At 39.5% G+C, this 27,595-nt stretch overlaps 1 protein-coding gene and 1 pseudogene across 3 annotated transcripts in view; one reads left to right on the top strand and one right to left on the bottom strand.

The window, feature by feature from the left end:
• The window catches only part of SPIRE1 (spire type actin nucleation factor 1), a 286,381-nt gene that overhangs the window by 159,321 nt on the left and 99,465 nt on the right, over positions 1-27,595 (top strand). The window lies entirely within an intron of this gene.
• The window catches only part of LOC119511865, a 28,937-nt pseudogene continuing 2,820 nt past the window's right edge, over positions 1,479-27,595 (bottom strand).

The raw sequence follows: 27,595 nt of genomic DNA, 5'->3' as shown, positions 1-27,595 counted from the left end.
CAAGATTGTAAATCCATTTTACCAAAGATTTTCAAAAGCTCTGTCACAAATGGAAAATAAATACTACTAAATTAGTTTAGTCATTTTCCCATGTAACTTGATTATCACCGTCTTTTCTGCCACTCTTCTTTTGTTCATTTTGAAACATTAGTGCTCTTTCAGAAGGGCTGAGGACTCAGAAAAGAGGTGACAATCTCATGTGATAATTCAACTGTTTTACTGTGGATTTGATTAAATATTTGATGGAGGAGATTGGAATTAATCAGATAATTTAAAAATCTTATGTTAACTATTATATCTAATATTTATCAATGAGTTTAAAATGTTCAGTGTAGAGTCCAAAGAAAATTGTTCTATTTTATTTTAAAATGTGCATCACCATATTTTATTTTATGGTGATTGTGTATTAGATGGTTGTGAAGATTGAATGAGATTCTATGTAAAACATGGAGCCCAGTATCTGGCACAGTGATCAGTAATGGCTGTCATTTCTTTTATGATTGAAGTACAGAGTTTATTTGAAACAGTAGCTTAAAACTTACTATGATACATGGTTTTGGAAGGGATGCATGTAGAATGTGTAAGGGGGAAAAGAAAACACTAACCTAGCTCCCAAATAATACTAAATAGCCCTGGCAGTAAGCAAGTGCCAGATGTCTTGGCCAGACCACCCTTAAGTTCATTTTATATGTATTAACAAGAGCTTTAATCCTCCTCCTTCTGTTCTGGCCAGCGCTTAAAGGCTGTGTTTTTAAGATAGACCAATGAAAAGCTATGCCTATGTGGGTTTTTGGTTTTTGTTTTTTGTTTGTTCAAATTCAATTTTATTTAAATTATTTGGCAATTTTGGTAGCAGTACAAAAGTCTTTGTGACTACTGAAACATCAGACATGAGTTTATATTTTGGTTTGTTGTAGGTTTGGGTATACTTACTTTCTAAATCTCTTGCCCTGCATTTCATTACCTAATAGCAAAGTGCCTTAAGATTCTCTATCCACAGTAACCTATTATTCATAGAAAAGGAATTTGTAAAATAAGATTGAAAAAAATAAAATCCACAGATTTAAAAAAATTCCCTTCAAATATCAAGAATATACAAAGTATATTAAAGACATGTACATTTAGTCCTCCAGGTAGCAAGGCAGACATTTGATATCTGTAGTTTCTTGTTTTACTTACTGCTAATTACAGTTCAGATATCAAAGAGAATCCAAAAGCTATAAAAACCCTTACTGACATTCCCAGTATGGTTCCAAGGGCATTAGAGGACAGAACCAGGAGAGCATTTCATTTGGCCTTTAAAATCACAAAGACTTTTTCTTTAATGGGACTTTTTTTCTGCAGTAGCTCAGAACACTATTTGCTCACTTAATGCCTTACAATTAACAAATGCCCTAGAGAAGATCTAAGTATTGGCTTTAGTAAGTGTGTTACTGGACAGCAAATGGTGGGAGGCCTTCCTCCCCATAGCAAAACATTCAGCAGCTCTTAAAATAAAGCTTCAGAGGTTTGGTGCTCCTTAGTTGTTCTCCAGTGAACGTGAATTTTGTACATGGTGTCCTGATTCCAAATTTGCCATGGAATGTCATGGTGACTTTGTTTTTATGTCCTGTTCTTTGGCATGTATCAAAAGGTGGACTGTACAACTGAAGGCTCACAGCAGGTTCCATATGGCGGATATTCTCTACCCGATGTAAGCCAGTGGAATCGTTGATATAGGCACACTGGTTTTCCCTCAAGATTCTTTCAGACTTCTTGATCATCTCATTGGATTTTTTATCAGGCCAGGCAAATAGTTTCTCCTTTAGATTTCCCTGCAGCATCTTCAGAAAGCAGTGGGAGTCTGTGTGATTGTGGATACTGATGTCATGTCCTTCACCCCAACATAGAATCATCAGATTAAATTTTCCATTTCCTTGATCCACAAGATTTCAAATATCACTTGTATTGGTTGAATATAGCGTACATTGCCCCACTTGGCAGGGTTGTTCTCGTAAGCTTCCATGACAGCCTGCACCTCCTCCACATTGACCTCGTTGCCAGTGAAGACTATGCCTGTGTTAAAATTGGACCCAAAAGGAAAGTCTTCAATAGGGTGGAAAAGGAAGAACTATATGTTATTTGAAGAATAATTATAAATATATTGTAGACTAGCTTTTCCTCTTGAGTGGAACCAGGGGAAGTAGGATCCAATTAAAAGCTTTAGAGTAAACATCCGCAAACACTTCACTGCCTAATGTTTATGAAATAGTAGAAAGGTTACCTTTTAAGGTTGAAATTGCCTTCCTCAACTTAAGATTGTAATTGCCTTCCCCAGAGAAAGAAGCATTATTTAAAGGGTGTAAATACAGTCCTCTGGGATTAGTAGAGAAAATTACATGAGCACTTAAAGTCCTTCCAACACAGACATTCTTAGAAACCATTACTAACCTGACCTCAGCCAGTCAGGGCCCTAAGTGGGTTTATGCCAAGGTTGGAAACCTTGAGGTCAGGGAACCCAGCCATACCTCTCTCCCTTGCTGCCCTCTTACATCATCCCAAATTTAGGTCACTTTGTGCACCAGTTCTGGTCTGTTTTCTCTTCTCCTTCTACTCTATTTCCTTGCTCTATTACTTTCCCTCTCAACTTTTTCCATTTCTCCTAGTAACTATGCTCTATTTTCCCTAATTCTATTTTCTGCCAGTTCAAATTTGTTGTTGAGGCCCTCTAGTGGATTTTTTGTTTCTTATTTTTCAACTCCTGGTCACTGTTTGATATTTGTTCTGACACCAGAGAGCTCCCCCTAGCTGTCTTTTTTTTTTTTGTCCCCATTCTCTCCTGAAAGCTAGCCCACCTACAGTCTAAGCAGTATCTTCATTAGACCCATGAGTTTCTTCCCAATTGCCTTTCACCACAACTTCTCCTGTTGTTTTAAGTGTTGTTTTTTTAAATACACCTCATTTTTTTGAGCATTTTTGGGTTTACAGGAAAATTGTGCAGGAAGTACAGAGAGTTCCCATATATCCCCATCCCCGCTGCTGTAACTGAGAAGTTAGGATTTAAGGGATGATTATGGTTACTGAATTATTATATAGATACTCCTTTTTGCTTTCTGGTATATTGTAGTAGACAAACCTGAAATCTTGGAACTGTAACCCAGCCTTGATCTCTGATAATGATTGTATGGCCTTTATCTTGTGCTCTTGTGACTATAAACACCTTGTGACTGAACCTCATTTGTACCCATTTTATCCAGTTTTTTGACTTTGGAGTCTTGTGATTACTAAAGATAGCCCCTGATGTTTACTATTGAAGGGCCTTAGGTCAGCCCAGAACTAACCCACTTCAAGTCCAAAGTTATCTTGATAACTGAAGCTGGATCTAACCAAAATGGACCTGCCTGACATGTGCAGTAGCTTAGACTTTAACCTATTAAGTGTGTTATACCTCTTTATAATACTAAAAATCATGCCCATTATCATATTAATAGGGCCACCATTTTCTTACATACAGTCTGTGATGAAACATGTAATCAATCTGCACATGCTCAATAATTAGATCACCTCTAATTACATCATCTGGAGCCATTGTGCTCATTATCCATAAAAGTATCAGAATTACTGCAGTTCAGGGAGACAGATTTTTGGGCTGATAGGCCATCTGCTCTCCTGCTTCACGCCCAGCAATAAAGTCTTTTTTTGAAACCCTGGTGTCTCAGGAATTGATCATTTGAGCACATCAGGCAAAGAATCCACCGCCTTGGTCTGGTAACACTGCCACTGCTTCTCTTTTTATTAACATCCTGTCTTATTGTGGTGCATTTGTTGTAATTGATGAGCCAATATTGATTATTATTCACTAAAGTCCACTCATTGTGCTGTACAGTTCTCTGGGCTTTGACAAAGGCATCATGCCATGTATCCACCATTACAGTATTGTTCAGAATAGTTTCAGGGCCCTAAAATTGTCTGTGTATCCTGCTGCCCCTTGGCAATCACTATAGTTTTGCCTTTTCCAGGAAGTCATATAGTTGGCCTCATGCAGTATGTAGCCTTCTCAGACTGGCTTCTCTCGCTTGGCAATGTGCATTTGAGGTTCCTCCATGTCTTTTTGCGTCCATTGTTATTGAGAGCTGTTAGGTTTGAACTCTTGCATATGAATTCAGTTCCTTTGGGAAGAAATTAGGACCTATTTGTTCTTAAGGCCTACTTCTGCACCCACCCCCACCCCCCCTAGGCAAAATGTCTGAGCCAGGGCTCTAGAGCTGAGGAGTGGGGATAATGGCAAGCCTCTCTCTGCGTGATACTCCTGCTCCAGGAGTGCTTTGTGGAGAGGAGGGGTGGGCAGCCATCTGAGGTCCTCTCAGCTTGCCTCTCCTGGCGTGGAACCACTGCCTCAAGAACTGTGGCAGGAGACACTGGGGCCCCATCATTTTCAGCATATCACACCAATGGTAGATCCTCCATTCCACATGTGGAAACTGGGTGGAAAAAGGGACCCCCCCCCCACTTCAAAAATAGGCAAGTGGGGCAGGGTGAGATGCACTGGTCCTGTTCTTCCCAGGAAGAAAGCCCTCCAGCTTGAAGCTATGTTTCATCTTTAAATGCCTCTTCTCAGAACACGCTTTCCCCCAAGGAAAACTTTTTCTTGCTTCCCTCTTGTGGGAAGCTGCTCTCTCCTCCACAATTTCTGGACTGGGGTGGGGTTGGTAATATTCTCTCTTTTAGCAAATACTCCCAATTCCTCTTCATGCTTGTACAAAAACCCTTTCTCCTTTAGAGCTCATGCCATCTAGTTTTATCATGAATTCCTTGTCACTGTCATCATCTTGACACATGCCCTCATCTTGAGCAATTTCATTGACAAGATGAAACGGTAGCTTTGTATGGTTGATTTTCACTTCCCTTCAGCACTCTGCTTATCCAGCCCTACCTTTGTCCTTGTAACAACCTGCAGTTGTTTCAACTCTGAAATCATGGGATCTCGTTCCCTACTTCCTATGATTCTTGCCTTTTGTGTACTTTCCCTCACTACTACCAGAACAAGCCTTCCATTTCCCTTGACTGCTCCATTTTTCTTCCAGTTTATCAACCCTTCCTGTATTCACTTCCTTTCCTATCTGGACTTCAAGTTCAGTCACTTTCCCAGGAGTTGGTATCTGCGTCTCTCACCTGGATGGTTACAGTAGTCTCCTAGCCTGTCTCCCCAGCCATTGTACATCCCCTCCATCCAGTTCATCTCCCACATTGTTGATGAAGGACTTTTGTAGCTCACAGCTCTAAACTAAGGAGTCTGTCTCCAGGCCAGTATCCTGTGTGGGATCCTTAAGGCCTGACCCTGGCCAATGAGAAGGCTCAGCCTGGCAGTCCTCCCGGGGACACTGCCCGCCCCACACCACCCTTGGTGCACAGCCAGTGACTGCCTTCTCTAAAGGGAGCTGTAGTCAAGGGCCCCAACACCCCGGGCCAACCGGGGTCATAGGCACACCTGCACCCTGAGCCCAGGAGCCTGCATTTGGAGGCCTCCTTATTTGGGGGTACTTTTCTCCACTCTAATCTCACCCTTCCCTCCTCCAGGCCCCACAACCAGAACATGAAGAGTCAGGACACTTTTGTTTGGGGCTCCTCAGCAGTCAGACAATTCCCCCTGTTGGCACTGTATCCATCTGACCCTTGTCTGGTGCGGTTTCGTGTGGAAAATGGAACATTGGGGAGCCAGTGCCACCTTTTTGCCTTTTGCCTATGCTGTAGCAGTAAGTGACTAAAGGCTTGGTTGTACCTTTCAGTTTGGCTCATTGTCCTAATTGGGCACCCCAAACCTTAGCAATTTGACATAACCATGTGCTTCCCTGATTGATAGGACACTGCACCACCTATGGAGTGAAATTAAAATGTCATTGTATGGTTTGCAAGGCCCCTCATGGGTCTCACCCGCCTACCTTTCTACTTTTATCTTCCCATACCACCTGGCTTGCATTTTACATTGTGCAGTCAAAATTGCATACAGTTTCTGAATACATCATGAGCTTATATGCCTGTGTGATCTTTGCACATTCTATTCTTTCTGCCTGAACTTCTCTTCTCCCCTCATCTACTTGGATGAACTATTTGTCAATCAAAACTCTGCTCACATTTTACCTCCTTTGTGAAGTATTCATGACCTCTCTCCACCCCTAACAAAATTTTATTCCCTCCAAACCTCTAGATCTTATACCGTCTTCTGTTTTGTGCTTCTCATGCCATACCAGTTGTTATTTGCTTGCGACTTTATAATCCTATCTCCTCCTCTGGACTAGGTACTTCTTGAAATAAATGCTGTTTTACGTCATCTTTGTATTAGTGACTATTGACGCATATGTGGCACATAGGAAACACTCTAGAAATGTTGGTTGGATTGAACCTAAATAATTTATACATTATTTCTAAGTCTTCCCAGAACTTCAAGGATTTGCTTCTGGTTGAAAGGTACAGGTCAGTTTTGAAGGGATTTCTGACTACTGGAAACAATTAGGCTAAAATATTTCTAGTAAATATGAGAACTTTCATGGGAATAAAGATGAGGTCTTTGAGAGCTCTAACCATTCTTTAAATTTACCCATGAAAGTTCATTTAATAGTGAGTCTTGATAAGGCAAGCTGTAAAATATGTGAAAATCCTGACATTTAAGAACATTCTGTGCCATTAATTTCAAATTTTATGCTACTTAAATAATCAGGCAACACTAAGGTTTTAGTAATAACTCTTACAGGGTCAAATGGATTTCCATTTGAAATTATAGAAAACTTTCTTACATGTTAGCTCATATAATATATCTTAGTGGTTTTAAATTTTTCTCTAGAGTTTTGGATATCACACTAATAATAAGATACTGTGTGTTGATTTTATGTTTCAATAAAGATCTCAGAATACTTTACACATTTGAAAATCATGCAATCTTGAGAGGAGTTTCCAGGTAAGATGGCAGAGTAGGGAGTGTCAAGACTCAGTTCATCCTCCAGGGCAGCTTGTAAATAGCCAGGAACTGTCAGAAACAACTGTTCAGGGTCTCAAAGACCAGAAGAACTCTGTACAGCATCCAGGGAAGAGCGGGAGGAAGAGACTGATACTCTGCAGTGAAAATCTCGAGGAGAGCTCTCCACATTGTGGAGGCTGGTGCCCATCAACCACTCTTGTGGCAGACTGCCTTGGGAGCCAATTTCTGGCTGGAATTAGAAGGCTTCTTCCCCAAATGGGGGAAGGGGCACAGCCAAGCACCAGTCATGGCTTTTGATGAGTGAATACAGAACTCTGGGTCTTGCTCTGAGGGCAGCTACAGTTTCAACCAGCCCAGGACAGAAAGCAGCTGGCAGCCTCTGTTGCAACCCCACCCACGTTAAGGAAGAAAGTGGAGAAATTTAAAGTCATAGTGCCTTCCCAAGGCTGCAGGGAACAGAGCTGAAGAGTGGCTCTTCCCCAAGAAGGGTGACAGGGGCACAGCCAAGCACTGATCATCGCTTTTCATAAGAGAATTCAGATCCCAGGGTCTGGGATCTGAGCAACAGTTTCACCCAACCCTTGCCAAAATCTGTCATCCTCTGTCTCATCCACACTCCTGACAGGGGTGGAGTTGGTGGGGACTTCAGGCACAGCAGCACCTTAGAACTGCGGGAAACAGTTGGCTGAAGAGCATCATCTGCTGGGCAGGCCAGGCGATCACAGATTCAAGGAGCTGTCAAAGAGACGTCCAACATTCTCTTGGGTCTCCTCCCAAGGGCACTTTGGAAAAATCTGTGCCCCCTTTGTGGGTCTCTGGCCTCTTTTTTTTTTGTAAATGCATTTCTAAAATTGTGACCTCTAACATATGTACGTAACAGTGATAACTTGAAAGTACAATTTAACAAGTACTTAGAGAGCAAATTTCAAAGAATGTTATGGGTTACAGGTCCACAGTTTCAGATATTTCCATTATTGTAAAATATAACATATATACAAAAAGGTATTAACTTTCAATATACAGCTCAACAGGCAGTTATATAGGTAATTTCAAAAATTGCTGTGGATTACATTTCTATAGTTTCACCTCTTTCCTTATTGTGAAATATAGGGTATATACAGAAAGGTGAAAACTTTCAAAGCGCAATTCAATGATTAGCCGTAGAGCAAATTTTAAAGACTGTTATAGGTTACAGTTCCACCATTTCAGTTATTTCCTTCCAGCTATGCTAATACTTTCTAGCTATGCTGATACCTTAGCATCTAATATATGTGTGTGTGTGTGTGTGTGTGTGTGTGTGTGTGTGTGTGTGTGTATATGTATATGTAAAGTTTCAGTATTTGTAATCCTTTGTTAAATCTCATGTTCTGTTGCTATCCCTTCCTCTTGTTTAATCTTTTTCTCCATCTTTAGGTGTGTCTAGGCAGTGACCACCTAACTTGTTCATATTGAAAATGAGGTGTCGACAGTATAGGGAAGGGGGCTGCCTCTGATTGTTGTTCTTAAAGAGGCTGTTGCCTCTGGGTTTTAGGACTTGTCTGGCATAGGAACACACTAGTGGATTTAAGTTTCTGAGAGGCAAAACTTAGTGAGTGAATCTTTTATAGGGACCTAGGTATTTGGGGACTACTGTTGGTTAGGACATGTTAGGGCATACTATGGCCATACTATGGCATACTATGGCCATTTGGGGTATCTGTCTGTAGCTTGCATAAAAGAAACTCCAGGATAGCCTCTCAACTCTATTTGAGATCTCTTGGCCACTGTAACCTTATTTTGTTACCTTTCTTTTTCCCCTTTTGGTCAAGTAAGCATTTTCAAGCCCTCACTGCCAGGGCCAGGCTCATTCCTGGGAGTTGTGTCCCACATCGCCAGGGAGATTCATTCCTCTGGAAGTCATGACCCACAATAAATTAATGAACTTATTGGCCAAGTTGGGCTTATAGAGAGAAAGGCCACATCTGAGCAACAGATGAGGTTCTCTGGAGGTGCCTCTTAGGCATAATTATAGGAAGATTCAGCCTCTCATTTGCAACCTTAACTTGCACAAGAGCAAGCCTCAAGTCGAAGGCTCAAAGGCCTGATTTATTAAGTAGTGGGTTCCTAATTTCACATAATATATATTCTGTCCCAAAACAAACGATCATTTCCTCACATTATCTCACTTATTGTACAGTCATCATCACTCTCAACTTTAAACAATTATCGTAACATAAAGCATCCCGGAGCTCTTACCAGCTGCTAATTATTCATCCCCAGTATTAGTGTAGTACTGGTAAGATATTCCTATTTAGTCTATAATATGTAATGGGTAGTTTTTCCAAACACCACTCTGTTGTTAACTCTTTGTACCAGTGTCATACCTTTTAAATATGTCATGCTGTTCTGGTTTGCTAATGCTGCCATTTTGCAAAATACCAGAAATGGATTGGCTTTTATAAAGGGGGATTATTTGGTTACAAAGTTACAGTCTTAAGGCCATAAAGTGTCCAAGGTAAGGCATCGACAGTAGGGTACCTTCACTGAAGGATGGCCGTTGGCATCCGGAAAACCTCTGTTAGATGGGAAGGCATGTGGCTAGCATCTGCTTGCTCCCAGGTTTTGTTTCAAAATGGCTTTCTCCAAAATATCAGCTTTCAATGGCCATCTTCAAAATGTGTCCCTTAATTGCAGTTGCTCTCTCAGTTGCTCTCCAAAATGTCACTCACAGCTGCTCCAAGTTCCTTCTGTCTGTCAGCTTTTTATATGGCTCCAGTGATTTAATTCAGACCCACCCTTAATGGGTGGGGTAACACCTCCGTCGAAATTATCCAATCAGAGGTCTTGCCCACAGTTGACTGAGTCACATCTCCATGGAAACACTGTATCAGTAGGTTCCATTATCAACACTAATACATCTGCCCACACAAGATTGCATCAAAGAACATGGCCTTTTCTGGAGAACACAATGTATATACAAACCGGCACACACGTATTTATGTTTGTAGTGCTACTCTGTGCGTTACATGCCTTTGAACTACAATTTATGAATATGTTCACCTTCAGTGCATCACTGACACTAATCCCATTAATGAATCATAATCACATCTGTTCATTCCCATACCATTAAGTTCACCCTCATTATCATATCTGTACATAATAGATTATCATTCCCCCTCCACTAGCTTCTGTCTATCTCTAGGTCCCCTATATCCTACATTATAAGATACTTATTTTATATTTTACACGGAGTTCACATTACAGGTAACATGCAACATCTCTCCTTTTGTGTCTGGCTTATTTCACTCAGCATTATTTCTTCAAGCTTCATCCATGTTGTCATATGTTTCAAGACCTTGTTCCTTCTTACTGCTGTGTAGTATTCCATTATATGTATATACCACATTTTGTTTATCTACTCATCTGTTGAAGGATACTTGAATTGTTTCCATCTCTTTGGCAGTTGTGAACAATGCCACTCTGAATATCAGTTTGCAAATGTCTGTTCATGTCACTGCTTTCAGATCTTCTGGGTATATACTGGGAAATGAAATTGCCGGATAATAGGGTAACTCGATATGTAGTTTTCTGAACTGCCAAACTGTCTTCTACAGTGGCTGTACCATTATACAGTCCCACCAGCAATGAATAAGAGTTCCAGTTTCTCCACATTTTCTCCAGCATTTGTAGTTTCCTGTTTGTTTAATGGCAGCCATTCTTACTGGTATGAGATGATATCTCATTGTGGTCTTGATTTGCATTTTCCTAATACCTAATACCTAATAATCAAAAATGAATATGAACTTTTTTTCCATGTGTTTTTTAGCCATATGTGTTTCCTATTTGGAGAAATGTCTTCATATTTTTTTGCCCATTTTATAATTGGGCTGTTTGTATTAATGTCATTGAGTTGCAGGATTTCTTTATATATGCAAGATATTAGTCTCTTATCGATACATGGTTTCCAAATCTTTCTCCCATTGCCTTGGCTACGTCCTCAACTTATTCACAAATTCCTTTGAGGTACAGAAGGTGCTTTTTTTTTTTTTTTTTTTGAAATAAATTCAAAGTTATAGGAACAGTTGCAAAAACAATACAAACCCCATACACAGAACTCCAGCATACCCTGACCGCCCTCCCCCGATACCCCAATCCACCAACTTTAACATGCTGTCACACCGCTATTTCTTTCCTTCCCTCCCTCCCTATCTATCATCCATCATCTATTGCTCTGTCTTCTGAACGTATGAGAGCTAGCTGCACACATCCTTGAACAAACACTATAATTAACATATGCAATTCCCATGAACAAGAACATTCTTTTATGCAAGCCCATTAAACTCAGCTAAGAAGTACAAGAGATTCAACATTGACACAAAGCTTGCATTCTATATTTCCTTCTTTTTTTTTTTAACTTATGTCTCAACTGTGTCCCTTTGAGCCTCCTGTCCTCCATCCTCAGATCCCATCCAGGGTCATCCTTGGCATTCAGTTGTCATCTATTTAGACTGTCTTTTTTTTTTTCCCCCTCAATTGTGAAAACATATATACAGCCTAAATCTTCCCATTCCACCCCCTCCCTAGCATTCCATTAGTGGGATTAATCACATTTAGAACATTGTAATGCTATCTCCTTCCCACCATCCATTACTAGAAATTTCCCTTCACCTCAAACAGCAACCCTACACTCATTTCTTAACTCCACATTGCCCCTTCCCGCATTTCTCTTAACCCATGCTGTAATTTTCATGTCTATGGTCATATTCTCTGATAATTTCTTTGTGTTTACCGTGGGGCTTAAATTAACCTCTTAAATCCATAACAATCTTGTTTTTCTTTGATACCATCTTCACTTCAATAGGACACATAAACTATGTTCCTATACTCCTCCATTCCCCCACCTTTATATAGTTCTTGTCAAAACTTACATATTTTACATCGAGTTCAAAACCACTGATTGGTCATTAGAGTTCATGTATTTTATATCATGTAGGAAGTAAATAGTGGAGTTACAATGCAAAAATTATTGACTTCTACTTGTATTCCATTGTGGTCAGAGAATGTGCTTTGAATATATTCAATTTTTTTTTTTTAATTTATTGAGGCTTGTTTTATGTCCCAGCATATGGTCCATTCTGGAGAAAGATCCGTGATCATTACAGAAAAATGAGTGTCCTGGTGATTTAGGATGTAAGGTTCTATACATGTCTGTTAAAATTCTCTATATCTCTTTCTCCTTTGTTTTTGTGTCGGTGGGGCTCCCTTTAGTATCTGAAGTAGGGCAGGTCTTTTATTGGCAAACTCTCTCAGCATTTGTTTGTCTGTGAAAAATTTAAGCTCTCCCTCAAATTTGAAGGAGAGTTTTGCTGGATAAAGTATTCTTGGTTGGAAATTTTTCTCTCTCAGAATTTTAAATATGTCATGCCACTGCCTCTCACCTCCATGGTGGCTGCTGAGTAGTCACTACTTAGTGTTATGTTGTTTCCTTTGTATGTGGTGAATTGCTTTTCTCTTGCTGCTTTCAGAACTTGCTCCTTCTCTTCAGCATTTGAGAGTCTGATCAGAATATGTCTTGGAGTGGGTTTATTTGGATTTATTCTAATTGGAGTTCTCTGGGCATTTATGCTTTGTGTATTTATATTGTGTAGAAGATTTGGGAAGTTTTCCCCAACAATTTCTTTGAATACTCTCTCAAGACCTTTACCCTTCTCTTCCTCTTCTGGGACACCAATGAGTCTTAAATTTGTACGTTTTATTGTATCTGTTGTATCCCTGAGATCCATTTCGAGTTTTTCGAGTTTTTTCTCCATTCTTTCTTTTGTTCTTTCATTTTCTGTTCTATGGACTTCTAGGACACTGAGTCATTGTTCAACTTCCTCCAATCTTGTATTATGGGTATCCAGAGTCTTTTTAATTTGGCCAACAGTTTCTTTTATTTCCATAAGATCTTCTATTTTTTATTTACTCTTGCAATTTCTTCTTTATGCTCTTTAGGGTCTTCTTTATGTCCCTTATATCCTGTGCCATGCTCTTCTTCATGTCCTTTATATCCTTTTCCATGTTTTTGTTCCTTGATTGTAGTTCTTTGATTAATTGTACCAAGTACTGTATCTCTTCTGATATTTTGATTTGGGTGTTTGGGATTGAGTTCTCCGTATCATCTGGTTTTATCGTATGCGTTAAGATTTTCTGTTGTTTTTGGCCTCTTGGCATTTGCTTTGATTGATAGGGTTCTTTCAAGTTGTAAAAAAAAATAGCAATCTCATTTTTCAGAAATACAAGTTGGTGGCATACACTTTCTCTAACTAACCAGCAGATGGCGTCTGTGAGTCACCTATTCCCCTCAAGTCAGTTCTCAATTTGTCTTTGTGGTGTGTGGGGAAATGATTCTTGTGGGGTTCAGTTGGTGGACTCAATTTGGGTGTGTTGTTGGAGCTGTCCTCCCTGAATGTGGGGCGTGTGTCTGGGTGGTTAGGGAGGCAGGGCAGCTTTAATATTCAAACCTCCCAGGTGTTCCCGGAGATTCAAGGCTGTTGCAAGAGACTAAGCCTTCATTTCAGTTTTGTCCCAGATTTTCTCTGTCGCTGACCCACAAACCACTGGCATTGACGTAGCGTCCCTGGGTTTTCCGAGCGGGCCCCCCTTCTCAGCTCTGATCTTCTAGAACCTCTGCTTAGGGAAGGCTGTGCTACATCACAGGTGCGCGCCGTTCCTCAAGGGAAGCCCTGGGCTGTCGGGCCATGCAGGGGCAATCTCAGCCTGATGCAAAGATGGCTAAATGGGGCGTCTCAACCCCCCCACCTTTTCGCACAGTTCCTCCTTCCCAGCTCCAGTACAACTGGCACGGCCTTGGGCTGTGGGCACAGCCCCCAGGCAGGAGTGTCTCCAGCCCGCTGGGGAGCCAGCTGCAAGCAGCGGGGTTTCTTTCTCCTTTTGGCTCTCCCCTCCGCTCCCCTGGTGCTGAGGGAATCTGCAGTAGGCTATCCTCCACACCAGACACTGAGAGGTTGGCTCAGCCTGCTCCTGCTGTGCTTCACTGCGTGGTTCCCACCATCACAACTGCAGCTGCTCCTGGGTTTTTCCTTTTTGTTTTTTTTTTAAAAAGAACCAGTCTGTCTCCAAACGCCAACCCCCGGCTTCCCCACACTGTAGCATGGCCGCAGGTCTTTCAGCCAGCTTACTCACTTGTTTGAGAATGCAGACTCCCATTTTCACCAAGTGTACGGCCCCTGTCGTTCTAGCAGACCTTGTCCAGCTGGTGCATTGCTGAAACCAGTATTCTGGGTCACCTTCTGGTTTTTATCTAGTATTTTTCATGGAAGGTTTTTTTTGCCCTATCTCACCTAGCCGCCATCTTAGGTTCTCCCCCGGTACAGAAGCTTTTTGATTTTGAGGAATTTCCATTTATCTATTTTTTCTTTCGTTGCTTGCACTTTGGGTGTAAGGTTTAAGAAGCTGCCTCCTAATACTGGGTCTTTGAAGATGTTTCCCTACGTTATCTTCTAGGAGTTTTATGGTACTGTCTCTTAATTTGAGGTCTTTGATCCACTTTGAGTCAATTTTTGTATAGGGTGTGAGGTTGGGGTCCTCTTTCATTCTTTTGGATACGGATTTCCAGTTCTCCCAGCCCCATTTGTTGAAGAGACTTTTCTGTCCCAGTTCAGTTGATTTGGGGACTTTATCAAAACTCAGTCAACCATAGATCTGGAAGTCTATTTCCAAATTCTCAATTCAATTCCATTGATCAGTATGTCTATCTTTGTGCTGCTACCATGCTGTTTTGACAATACCATGTTATAGTAGGCATCAAAGTTAGGAAGTGTAAATTCTCCCACTTCGTTTTTCTTTTTTAGAATGCTTTTAGCAATTTGGGGCCACTTCCTCTTCCAAATAAATTTGATAACTAGCTTTTCCAAGTCTGCAAAGTAGGATGTTGGAATTTTGATTGGAATTGCATTGAATCTATAGATCAGTTTGGGTAGGATTGACATCTTAAAGATGTTTAGCCTTCCTGTCCATGAACATGGATTATCTTTTCATCTCTTTAGATCCCCTTTTATTTCTTTTAGTAAAGTTATGTAAGTTTCTGTGTAGAGGTCTTTTACATCCTTGGTTAAGTTTATTCCTAAGTAGTTGATTTTTTTAGTTGCTGTTGATAATGGAATCCTTTTCTTGAGTGTCTCCAGTTAGGTCATTTCTAGCATATAAGAACATGACTGACTTGCACGTTAATCTTGTATCCCACCGCTTTGCTGAATTTATTAGTTCAGGTAGTTGTGTTGTCAGTTTCTCAGGATTTTTCAAATATACAGTCATAATTGCAAATAATGACAGTTTTACTTCTTCCTTTCCAGTTGAGATGCCTTTTATATCTTTGTCTTGCCAGATTGCTCTGCCTAGAACTTCTAGCACAATGCTGAATAAGAGTGGTGACAGCAGGCATCCTTGTCTCATTCCCAGTCTTAGGCGGAAGGCTTGCAGTCTCTCACCATTGAGTCCTATGCCAACTGAGGGTTTTTCATATATGTCCTTTATCATATTGAGGAAGTTTCCTTCAATTACTACTTTTTGAAGTGTTTTTATCAAAAAAGGATGCTGAATTATGTTGAAGGCTTTTTTACCATCTATTGAGATGATCATTTGATTTTTTCCCTTTTGATTTCTTAATGTGTTGTATTACACTGATTGATTTTTCTTATGTTGAGCCACCCTTGCATGCCTGGGATAAACCCCACTTGGTTGTAGTGTATGATTTTTTCATGTGTCTTTGGATTTGATTTGCAAGTATTTTGTTGAGAATTTTTGTATCTATATTCATGAGGAAGATTGGCCTGTAGTTTTCCTTTCTTGTAGCATCTTTATCTGGTATTGATATTAGAGAGATGTTGGCTTCATAAAATGCATTAGGTAGTGTTCCATTTTCTTCAAATTTTTTGAAAGAATTTGAGCAACAGTTGTGTCAGTTCTTTTTGGAAATTTTGGTAAAATTCCCCTGTGAAGCCATCTGGCTCTGGGCTTTTATTCGTAGGAAGCTTTTTGGTGAGTGACTGGATCACTTTACTTGTGATTGGTTTGTTCAGGTCTTCTGTTTCTTCTCGGGTCAGTCTCGGGTTGTTCATGTGTTTCCAAGAAATTATCCATTTCCTCTAAATTGTCAAGTTTGTTGGTGTACAATTGTTCATAGTATCCTCTTACGGATTATTAAAATTTCTTTGGGATCCACAGTAATGTCCCCCCTCTCATTTATGATTTTGTTTATTTGGGTCTTCTCTCTCTATGAACTTGTCTAGCTAAGGGTTGGTCAATCTTGTTGATCTTCTCAAAGAACCAACTTTTAATTTTATTTATTCTCTCTGTTGCTTTTTTTTCTGTATATCATTTATTTCTGCTTTAATCCTTGTAATTTCTTTTCTCCTACTTGTTCTAGATAAGTGTGCTGATCATTCTCTGTTCTCTAGCTTCTTCAGTTGTTATGTTAGTTCTTTGATTTTAACCTTTTTCCTTTTTAATGTAGGCATTTAGAACTATAAATTTCCCCCTCACCACCACCTTCACTGCATCTCATACGTTTTGATATGTTGCATTCTTGTTTTCATTTGTCTCTAGATATTTAGCAATTTATCTTGGAATTTCTTCTTTGATCCACTGAATGTTAGGAGTGTGTTGTTTAATCTCTGCATATTTGTGAATGTTCTGGATCTTTGATGGTTATTGACTTCTAGTTGCATTCCATTATGGTCAGATAATGTGCATTGAATAATTTCCATATTTTTTAATTTATCGAGGCTTGTTTTATGCCCCAGCATATCCTCCATCCTGGAGAATGCTCCATGAGCACTGGAGAAGAATGTATATCCTAGTAATTTGGTGTATAACTCTCTATCTATGTCTATTATGTCTAATTCATTATCACATCATTTAGGTTCTCAATTTCCTTATTGGTCCTCTGGCTTGTTCTGTCTATAGGGGAGAGTGGTGTATGGAAGTGTACCATGATTATTGTGGAAACATCTATTGCTTCCTTCAGTTTTGCCAATGTTTGTCTCATACTTTGGAGCACCTTGATTGGGTACATAGGCATTTATGTTTGTTATTTCTTCTTGGTGAATTGTCCCTTTTGTTAGTATATAGTGTTGTTCTTTGTCTCTTATGATATCCTTGCATTTGAAGTCTATCTTATCTGAAATTTGTATTGCTACCCCTGCTTGCTTTTGGCTGTAGCTTGCATGGAATATTTTTTCTATCCTTTCACTTTCAATTTCTTTGTGTTACTGGGTCTAAGATGAGTGTCTTGAAAACAGCATATTGATGGTTCATATTATTAAATCCATTCTGCCAATCATAACTTTTAATTGTGGAGTTTATTTCATTCACATTCAATGTTATTAAGTGAAGGCCATTCTTGAATCAGCCATCTTATCCTGTCGAGTTTAGTTATCAGATCTGTTTTTTCCCTCTCTCTATTTCCTTTAAGTTGCCTTTACTGATACTCTTCAGTTCGGTGCCCTTCCCCAGGCTCTCTCTTCTGTCTTTTTTTCTCAGCTGGTAGAGCGTCCTTTAGTATTTCTTGCAGGGCGGGTCTCTTGTTAACAAATTCTGTCAGCATTTGTTTTTCTGTAAAAATTTTAAGCTTTCCCTCAATTTTTTTTTATTTTATTTTTTTCATTTATTCATTTTTAAAATTTTTTTTTATTTTGAAATAAATTCAAAGTTTTAGGAACAGTTGCAAAAACAATATTAACCCCATACAAAGAATTCCATCATACCCTGACCCCCCTCCCCCAATAGCTGAATCCACCAACTTTAACATACTGTCACATCGCTATTACTTTCCCTCCCTATCTGTCATCCATCACCTATTGCTCTGTCTTCTGAACATATGAGAGTTAGCTGCACACATCCTTGAACAAACACTATAATTCACGTATACACTTCCCGTGAACAAGAACATTCTTTTATGCAGTCCCATTAAGCGCAGCTACTAAGTACAAGAGATTGAACAATGATACAAAGCTTACATTCTATATTTCCTTTACCTTATGTCTCAACTGTGTCCCTTTGAGCCACCTGTCCTCTATCCTCCAGTCCCATCCAAGTTCATCCTTGGCATTCAGTCGTCATCTATTTAGATTTTTTTTTTTTTCAGTTGTGGAAACATATATACCACCTAAATCTTCCCATTCCACCCCCTCCCTAGCCTTCCATTAGTGGGATTAATCACATTTAGAATGTTGTAATGCTCTTTCCCACCATCCATTACTAGAAATTTCCCTTCACCTCGAACAGCAACTCCACACTCATTTCTTAACTCTCCATTGCCCTTTCCCCCATTTCTCTTAACCCAAACTCTACATTTCATCTCCATAGTTATATTCTCTGATAATTTCTTTGTGTTTGCTGTGGGGGTTAAAGTTAACCTCTTAAATCCACATCAATCTTGTTTTTTTTTGATACCACCTTCACTTCAATAGGACACATAAACTATGTTCCTATACTCCTCCATTCCCCCACCTTTATATAGTTCTTGTCAAAAATTACATGTTTTACATTGAGTTCAAAACCACTGATTTGTCATTAGAGTTCGTGTAATTTATATCATGTAGGAAGTAAATAGTGGAGTTACAGTTCAAAAATTATTGACTTCTATTTGTATTCCATTGTAGTTGGAAATGTGCTTTGAGTATATTCAATTTTTTTTTTTTAATTTCTTGAGGCTTGTTTTATGACCCAGCTTATGGTCCCTTCTGGAGAAAGATCTGTGATCACTAGAGAAAAATGAGTGTCCTGGTGCTTTGGGATGTAAGGTACTATATATGTCTGTTAAAATTCTCTATCTCTCTTTCTCCTTTCTTTGTTTCTTTGTTGGTAGGGCTCCCTTTAGAATCTGAAGTAGGGCAGGTCTTTTATTGGCAAAGTCTCTCAGCATTTGTCTGTGAAAAATTTAAGCTCTCCCTCAAATTTGAAGGAGAGTTTTGCTGGATAAAGTATTCTTGGTTGGAAATTTTTCTCTCTCAGAATTTTAAATATGTCATGCCACTGCCTCTCACCTCCATGGTGGCTGCTGAGTAGTCACTACTTAGTGTTATGTTGTTTCCTTTGTATGTGGTGAATTGCTTTCCTTTGCTGTTTTCAGAAATTGCTCCTTCTCTTCAGTATTTGAGAGTCTGATCAGAATACATCTTGGAGTAGGTTTATTTGGATTTATTCTATTTGGAGTTTGCTGGGCATTTATGCTTTATGTATTTATATTGTGTAGAAGGTTGGGGAAGTTTTCCCCAACAATTTCTCTGAATACTCTTTCTAGACCTTTACCCTTCTCTTCCCCTTCTGGGACACCAATGAGTCTTAAGTTTGGACGTTTTATTTTATCCATTGTATCCCTGAGATCCATTTTTATTTTTTCAATTTTTTTCTCCATTCTTTCTTTTGTTCTTTCATTTTCTGTTCTGTGGACTTCTAGGACACTGAAATGTTGTTCAGCTTCCTCTAATCTTGTATTGTGAATATCCAGAGTCTTTTTAAATTGGCCAGCAGTTTCTTTTATTTCCATGAGACCTTCTATTTTTTTATTTACTCTTGCAATGTCTTCTTTATGCTCTTCTAGGGTCTTGTTTATGTCGCTTATATCCTGGGCCATGGTCTTCTTGATGTCCTTTAAATCCTTTGCCGTATTTTCATTCCTCGATTGTAGTTCTTTGATTAATTTTGCTAAGTACTGTGTTTCTTCCGATATTTTGATTTGGGAGTTTGGAGTTGGATTTTCCATGTCGTCTGGTTTTATCATATGCATTAAGATTTTCTGTTGTTTTTGGCTTCTTGGCATTTGCTTTGCTTGATAGGGTTCTTTCAAGTTGTAAAAAAAAAGGTAACGATCGAAATTTTCAGAAACACAGTTTGTTGGCTTACACTTTCTCTAACTAACCAGCAGATGGCGTCTGCGAGTCACCTATATGCCTCCAGTCATTTCTCCCCAACTCTGTCTCTGTGGTGTGTGGGGAAATGATTCTTGTGGGGTTCAGCTGGAGAACTCAGTTTGGGTGTGTTGCTGGAGCCGTCTGCCCTGAATGTGGGGCATTTATACGGGTGACCAGGGAGCAAGGGCAGCTTTAATATTCAAATCCCCCAGGTTCCTGGAGATTCAAGGCCGCCACAAGAGTCTATGCCTTCATTTCAGTTTTGCCCCAGATTTTCTGTCACTGACCCACATACCACTGGCATTGTCATAGCGTCCCTGGGTTTTCCAAGTGGGCCCGCCTCTTCTGCTCTGTGATCTTTCAGGACCTCTGCTGAGGGAAGGCTGTGCATGTCATCCCTCAAGCTAAGCCCCGGGCCACCAGGCCGTGCAGGGAAGCTGTCTGCCTGATGCAAAGATTAGCCTATAATTCTTGACTGATGTAAGTTCTGAATGAAAGGCAGGCAGTAAAGCTGGGCCCTACCCCTTTCCTCTTTAGAGAAGATGGGTGCCTTAGGGGGAGGTCATTAGCATTTCAGTGGTCTCTCTCTGCCTGTGCCACACCCTTGTCTGGGTCACAGAACTGGGAACTCAAAATGGCCGAGGCTTTCTCTACTGAGTTGAAAAAGGAACAGAGCTAGTCTGAGGAGACCCTCCGGCTTTCCAAAGTTAGTTGTCACCCAAAGCCTCTGTCTACTTATTGGGGATTCGCACCTCGTGGTGAGCAGTTCACACTTACTAATTAAAACCCCAGTTGGAGCTCAGCTGAGCTATATTTGCTCGCTGGGAGAAAGCTTCTCTCTGGCACCACGAGGCTTTGTAACTCGGGCTATGGGGGAGGGGTCTCCCGATTTGGATCCGCAGTTCTTACTTACCGATTTTGTGCTGGGATCTCGGGCATTCCTCCCAAATCAGGTTGGTGTATGATGATTGGACGTTCACGTCTGTCCTCCTGCAGTTATTCTGGATTATTTACTAGTTGTTTCTGGTTGTTTTTTTTTTAAGTTGTTCCAGGGGGACTACTTAGTTTCCACTCCTCTCTATGCCACCATCTTAGATCTGTCCCTCAATTTTGAAGGAGAGCTTTGCTGGATAAAGAAATTTGGGCTGGCAGTTTTTCTCGTTCAGAATTTTAAAGATGTCATACCACTGCTTTCTCGCCTCCATGGTGCCTGCTGAGTAGTCAGTACTTGGTCTTATGTTGTTTCCTTTGTATGTGGTGAGTTGCTTCTCTCTTGCTGCTTCCAGAACTTGCTCCTTCTCTTCAGCATTTGCGATTCTGATCAGAATATATCTTGGAGCGTGTTTATTTGGATTTATTCTATTTGGAATTTGTTGGCCATCTTTGATTTACATATTTATGTCATGTGGAAGGGTTGGGAAATTTTCCCCAGCAATGTCTTTGAATACTCTTCCTAGCCCTTTACTCTTGTCTTCACCTTCTGGAACACCAGTGATTCTTATATTTGTGTGCTTCATGTTGTCCCTCATTTCCCTGAGATCCATTTCAAATTTTTCAGTTTCTTTCACAGTTTTTTCATTTGTGCTTTTGCATTCCATCACGCTGTCCTTTAGTTCACTAATGCAAACTCTCTCTTCAAATCTGCTATTGTTTCTCAAGAATATTTTTAATTTGATCAACAGTATCTTTTATTTCCATAAGATCTGCTGTTTTTTTTATTTGCTCCTTCAAATTCTTCTTCATGCTCTTCTAGGGTTTCCTTCATGTCCTTTATATCCTTATCCATCACATTGAAGTTGTTTTCGGCATTTGTGTATACTCCTTTGATTAATTGCTCCAAGTTCTGTTTCTCCTCTGGCTTTTTAATTTGGATATTTGGGTTGTCCATATCTTCTGGTTTCTTCAGATGTTTTCTAAGTTTCTGCTGTTTTTGGCCTCTTGGCATTTGCTTGTCTTGATAGGGTTACTTTAGGATATGCAGAATTCTTTGAGCATTTGTCTATAATTTGGCAGAGCTACAACTTGTTGGAGTGCAGTTTCCCTGCCTTACCAGCAGATGGCACTCTTAAGCTACCTCCTACCCTCAAGCCAGTTCTCCCCCAAATTCGTCTTTGCACTGAGCGGGGTCCAAACTAGGTGGAAATCCAGTCATTGCATCAGTTTTCCATTTGCACTGGGGACTGCCAGCCCTCTTGATGAGGGGGTTGTGCACTGTGCAGTTTGGCAGGGAGTCCACCCCAGGACCCAGTCTTCCTGGCAGTTCCTGAGGCTGTGGGTGGAGTACTCTGTGGCGTCAGAGCTGCACTTCTCACCTTCCAGCTGAAATGCCCCACAGTCCCTTTCTGATGTGTGCCTTCAAGTCCCTGGGGTTGCGGAAGGGCTCTTGGCACTTCCATGTGGCACCCTTTCCTCTAGGCTATGCACACTGCAGAATTCTGTGGAGGAAGAGTGGAAGCTGCACAAGTCTGCTGAATACTGAGTTCCCCCATGAGAGCTCTTATCTGCAGGGCTGTGAAGGGTTATCTCCCCAGCCAAATGCTGAGATGGGGCTTAGAGATCTGATTGCTCAGTGCTCAGTGGCCAGTACCCAACTCAGCAGCTCTTGACTGTGGGGCTATGAAAGGTTATCACCCCAGTCAACTGCTGAGAAGGGTGCATGGGGCATGGAAGGCTGCTCCCCTCCGTGCTCATTAGCCAGCTCCAAACGCCCATTTCCTGGCTGTGTTCTAGGCTGAACACACCCATTCTAAACGCAATCTCTTGGCTTCTCCAGCTACTTACTCATTATGTAGTGTAGAAGTCCCTTCCTGGCCGGTGGCACCCTGGAACTGCTGTTTTGGAGTACTTTCTGTCCTTTGTCTAGTGTTTTTCACAGAGGAGAATTTTTCTCTGTCTCTCCTAATCCACCATCTTTTTGGGAGTCTCCCCTTGCTCTCTTTTAACAGGGAAATACTGATATACAAAGTCCTTTCCGGGGTGACCCTCCTCCCAGAATTTGTCCTCCAACATAAGCAGCTAGAGACAAGGAAAGGCGCATTAAAAAAAAAAAAAAAAAAAAAAAAAAAAAAAACATTAGAGGCAAATAAAAAACAAGTTGAACAGATGAACATTCCAGAGAAGGAACAAAGGAAGCTTTCTCCTGAGGATGAAACAATGGCACAAATAGTGCAAACTCAAAAATTGTACCATGTATCTACGGCAAGAATCAGATGAATAAGAGCTGAAAAACTCTGATCAAGCACAAGCTATTCTAAAGATCTAAAATAAGTTGAAACAAGCGTTAAAGAAGTGCCTTAGCACAGATCTAGTCAACAAGACAAGCCTAGGTGAGAGCGAAAACTGACCTCTAGAGTAAACTTATCAAGATACTCAGATGCCTAGACATCAGCAAGAAATTGCAGTCCATACCAAGATTATCAGTAAGGGAAACTAAAAGAGTAAAAAGAGAGACAAAAACAAGATATGACATATGAAAGCCCAAAGATAAAGTGCTTGAAATAAGTACTGCCTAAACAGTACTATCACTGAATGTTAGTGAATTAAATTCCCCAATCAAAAGGCACAAATTGACAGAATGGATAAATAATATGGTGCATCCATACACTGTTTACAAGAGACTCATCTTAGACTCAATGACAAATAGGTTGAAAGTGAGAGGTTTGGAAAAGCTACTCCACGTAAAAAGAAACCAGAAAAGAGATGGAATAGCTATACTAATATTGGACAAAATACACTTTAAGTGCAAAACTGTTATAAGAGACAAAGGAGGATACTATATATTATTAAAATGGGTAATCCACCAAGAAGAAATAACGATCAAAAATATTTATGCATCAAGTCAGCATGCTTCAGAATACATGAGGCAAATATTGACAAAAATGAAGGAAGAAATAGATGACGCTTCAATAATAGTTGGAGACTTCAAGGCACCTCTCTCATCAATAGAACATCTAGACAGAGGATCAATAAGGAAACAGATAACTTGAATAATATGGTAAATGAACCAGACCTAACAGACGTGTACAGAACATTGCAATCCAAAACAATAGGATAGACATTTTTCTCAAGTGCATATGGATCATTCTCCAGGATAGACCACATGTTGGGTCACAAAACAAGTCTCAATATGTTTTGAAAGATATAAATCCTATAAAGCAATTTCACTGGCCATAATGGAATGAAGCTGGAAATCAGCAACAGCCGAACTGGAAAATTCGCAGATATGTGGAAGTTAAACAGCACACTCTTAAACAATCAGGAGGTCCAAGAAGAAATTAAGGGAAATCAGTAAATATCATGAGATGAATGAAAATGAGAACATAACATATTAAAACTTACGAGATGCAGTGAAATCAGTGCTGAGTGGGAGATGTATAGCCCTAAATACTTACATTAAAAAAGGAGAAAGAGCTAAAAATCAAAGATCCAACTGCCAACCTGGAGGAACAAGAAAAGAACAGCAAACTAATCCCAATGCAAGCAGAAAGAAAAAAAGAACATAGACTAGAGCAGAAATAAATGAATTTGAGAATAAGAAAACAGCAGAGAATTAACAAAAACAAAAAGATGGTTCTTTAAGAAGATCAATAAAATTGACAAACTCTTAGCTACATTGACAAAGAAAAAAGAGGGAAGATGCAAATAAATAAACTTATAAATGAGGCGTGGGGACATTACTATTGACCCCACAGAAATAAAAAGGATCATAAGAGGATACTATGCCAACAAATTAGACAAACTAGATGAAATGGAAAAATTCCTAGAAACATGCGAACAACCTACACTGGCTCAAGAAGTAATTGAAGATCTCAACAGACCAGTTAGAAATAGAGATTGAATCACTCATCAGAAAACCTCCCAACAAAGAAAAGCCATGACCACATGGCTTCACAGATGAATTCTACCATTCATTCCTAGAAGAATTAATACCAATCCTGCTTAAACTCTTCCAAAAAATTGAAGAGGAGGGAACACTACCTAACTCTTCTGTGGAAGCAGTCACCAGTCTAATACCAAAGCCAGATAGAGATACTACAAGAAAAGAAAACTACAAACCCATTTCTCTAATTAATATAGATGCAGAAATCCTCAACAAAATATTGCAAATAGAATCCAACAGCACATTAAAGGAATTACACACCGTGATCAAGTGGGTTTTATCCCAGGTATGCAAGGATGGTTCAACACAAGAAAATCAATTAGTGTAATATACCACATTAATAAATTGAAGGGGGAAAACCACATGATCATCTCAATTGATGAAAAAAGGCATTTGACAAAATCCAGCATCCTTTCTTGATTAAAAAATGTCGAAAGATAGGAATAGAAAGAAACTTCCTCAGCATGATGTAGGGCGTATATGAAAAAACTATAGCTAACATCATACTCAGTAGTGAAAGACCGAAAGTTTTCCCTCTAAGATCTGGAACAAGATAAGTATGGCCACTGTCATCACTGTTCTTCAACATTGTGCTAGAAGTTCTAGCCAGAGCAGTTAAGCAAGTAAAGGAATAAAAGGCATCCTAATTGGAAAGAAAGGAGTAAAACTTTCTCTAATTATAGATGACATGATCCTATATATAGAAAGTCTCCAAAAACCTACAAAGAAGTTACTAGAGCTAGTAAATGAGTTCAGCAAAGTGGCAGAATGCAAGATCATACAAAAATCAGTAGTGTTCCTATATACTACTAATGAGCAATCTGAGGAAGAAATAAGAAAAAAATTCCATTTACCAATAGCAACTAAAATAATTAAATATCTAGAAATAAATGTAACCAAGGATGTAAAGGACCTGTACACAGAAAATTACAAAATATTGCTAAAAGAAATCAAAGAAGACCTAAATAAATGGAAGGACATTCCATGTTCATAGATTGGAAGACTAAATGTTGTTAAGATGTTCAGTTCTACCCAAATTGATTTACAGATTCATCACAATCCCAATCAGATTCCAATAGCCTAAACTTGTGCTGGATGTTGACTGTGATTAATGGTACAAATATGAAAATATTCTTTCATCAACTTGAACAAATGTATGTCACTCCTACAAGGAGTTAATAATAGAGGGGTATATGGGAGAAAATGCACCCATTGCAAACTATGGACTGTAGTTAACTGTAATATTTTAATATTCTTTCATCAACAGTAACAAATGTACCACACCAATGCTAGGGGTGATAGGTGGGGATAAAGGGGTATGGGATCTTTTGTTTTTTGTTTTGGAGTAATGAAAATGTTCTAAAATTGATTGTGGTGATGAATGCTCAACTAAGTAATGATACTATGAGCCACTGATTGTGTACTTTGGTTGGATTGTATGGTATGTGGATAAATCTCAATAAAATTCTATTAAAAAAGTCTAACAACCCACTTTGCAGAAATGGAAATGCCAATTATCAAATTTATTTGGAAGGATTAGGAGCTCCCAATAGCCATACAATCTTGCAAAGAAGAATGAAGTTGGAGGACTCACACTTACTGACTTTAAAGCATATTACAAAACTACAGTGGTTAAAACAGCATGGCACTGGTCAAAAGATAGATACATTGACCAATGGAATTGAATTGAAAGTTCAGAAATAGACCCTCACATCTATGGTCAATTGAATTTAGACAAGGCTGCCAAGTCCACTCAACTGGGACAGAACAGTCTCTTCAACAAATGGTGCTGGTAGAACTGGATATCCATAATCAAAAGAATGAAAGAGGACCCCTCACACCTTATAAAAAAATTAACTCAAAATGGATCAAAGACCAAAATATAAGAGCCAGAACCATAGCTCTCAATAGAAGAAAATGTAGGAAAGCATCTTAAAGATCTTGTGTCAGGCACTTGTTTCTTAGACTATACCCAAAGCATAAGCAATGAAAGAAAAAATAGATAAATGAGACCTCCTCAAAATTAAAATCTTTTGTGCTTCAAAGAATTTTGTCAAGAAAGTGAAAAGGCAGCCGACTCAGTGGGAGAAAATGTTTTGAAACTGCATATCTGATAAGGGTTTAATATCCAGAATATATAAAGAAATCCAACAACTCAACAATAAAAAGACAATCCAATTAAAAAGTGGGCGAAAGATGTGAATAGACAATTTTTTTCCAAAGAGGAACTACAAATGGCTAAAAAGCAAATGAAACTATGCTCAATATCACTGTCATTAGGGAAACGCAAATCAAAACCACAATGAGATGTCATTTTATACCCACTAGAATGGCTACTATTAAAAAAAAAACAGAAAAGTACAAGTGTTGGAGAGGATGTGGAGAAAGAGGAACACTCATTCACTGCTGGTGGGAATGTAAAATGGTGCAGCTGCGGTGGAAGACAGTTTGGTGGATCCTCAGGAAACTAAGTATAGAGTTCCCCTACAATCCTGCAGTCCTGCTAATACCCAGAAGAACTGAAAGCAGGGGCACACACACACATTTGCACACCAATGGTCATAGCAGCATTATTCACAATTGTCAAAAGGTGGAAAAAACCCAAGTGTCCATCAACTGATGAATAGAAAGACTGATGAATGAATAAACAAATATGATGGACTATTATTCAGCTGTAAGAAGGAATGAAGTCATGATGCATGGAGAAACATGGGTGAACCTTGAGGACATGATGTTGATTGAAGTAAGCCAGACACAAAACGGCAAATATTATATGATCTGACTGAAATGTTCTAATCATAATAAGCGTGGTATGTGAATATATGTCAATAAAACTGCTTTAAAAAAATCAGATCATCTTTCTTATATACC

The sequence above is a fragment of the Choloepus didactylus genome, chromosome 16 (genome assembly GCF_015220235.1).
Source record: "Choloepus didactylus isolate mChoDid1 chromosome 16, mChoDid1.pri, whole genome shotgun sequence".
NCBI lineage: Eukaryota > Metazoa > Chordata > Mammalia > Pilosa > Megalonychidae > Choloepus > Choloepus didactylus.
Note: the sequence above shows the minus strand (reverse complement) of the source record. Positions and strands in the feature narration are given on the sequence as shown.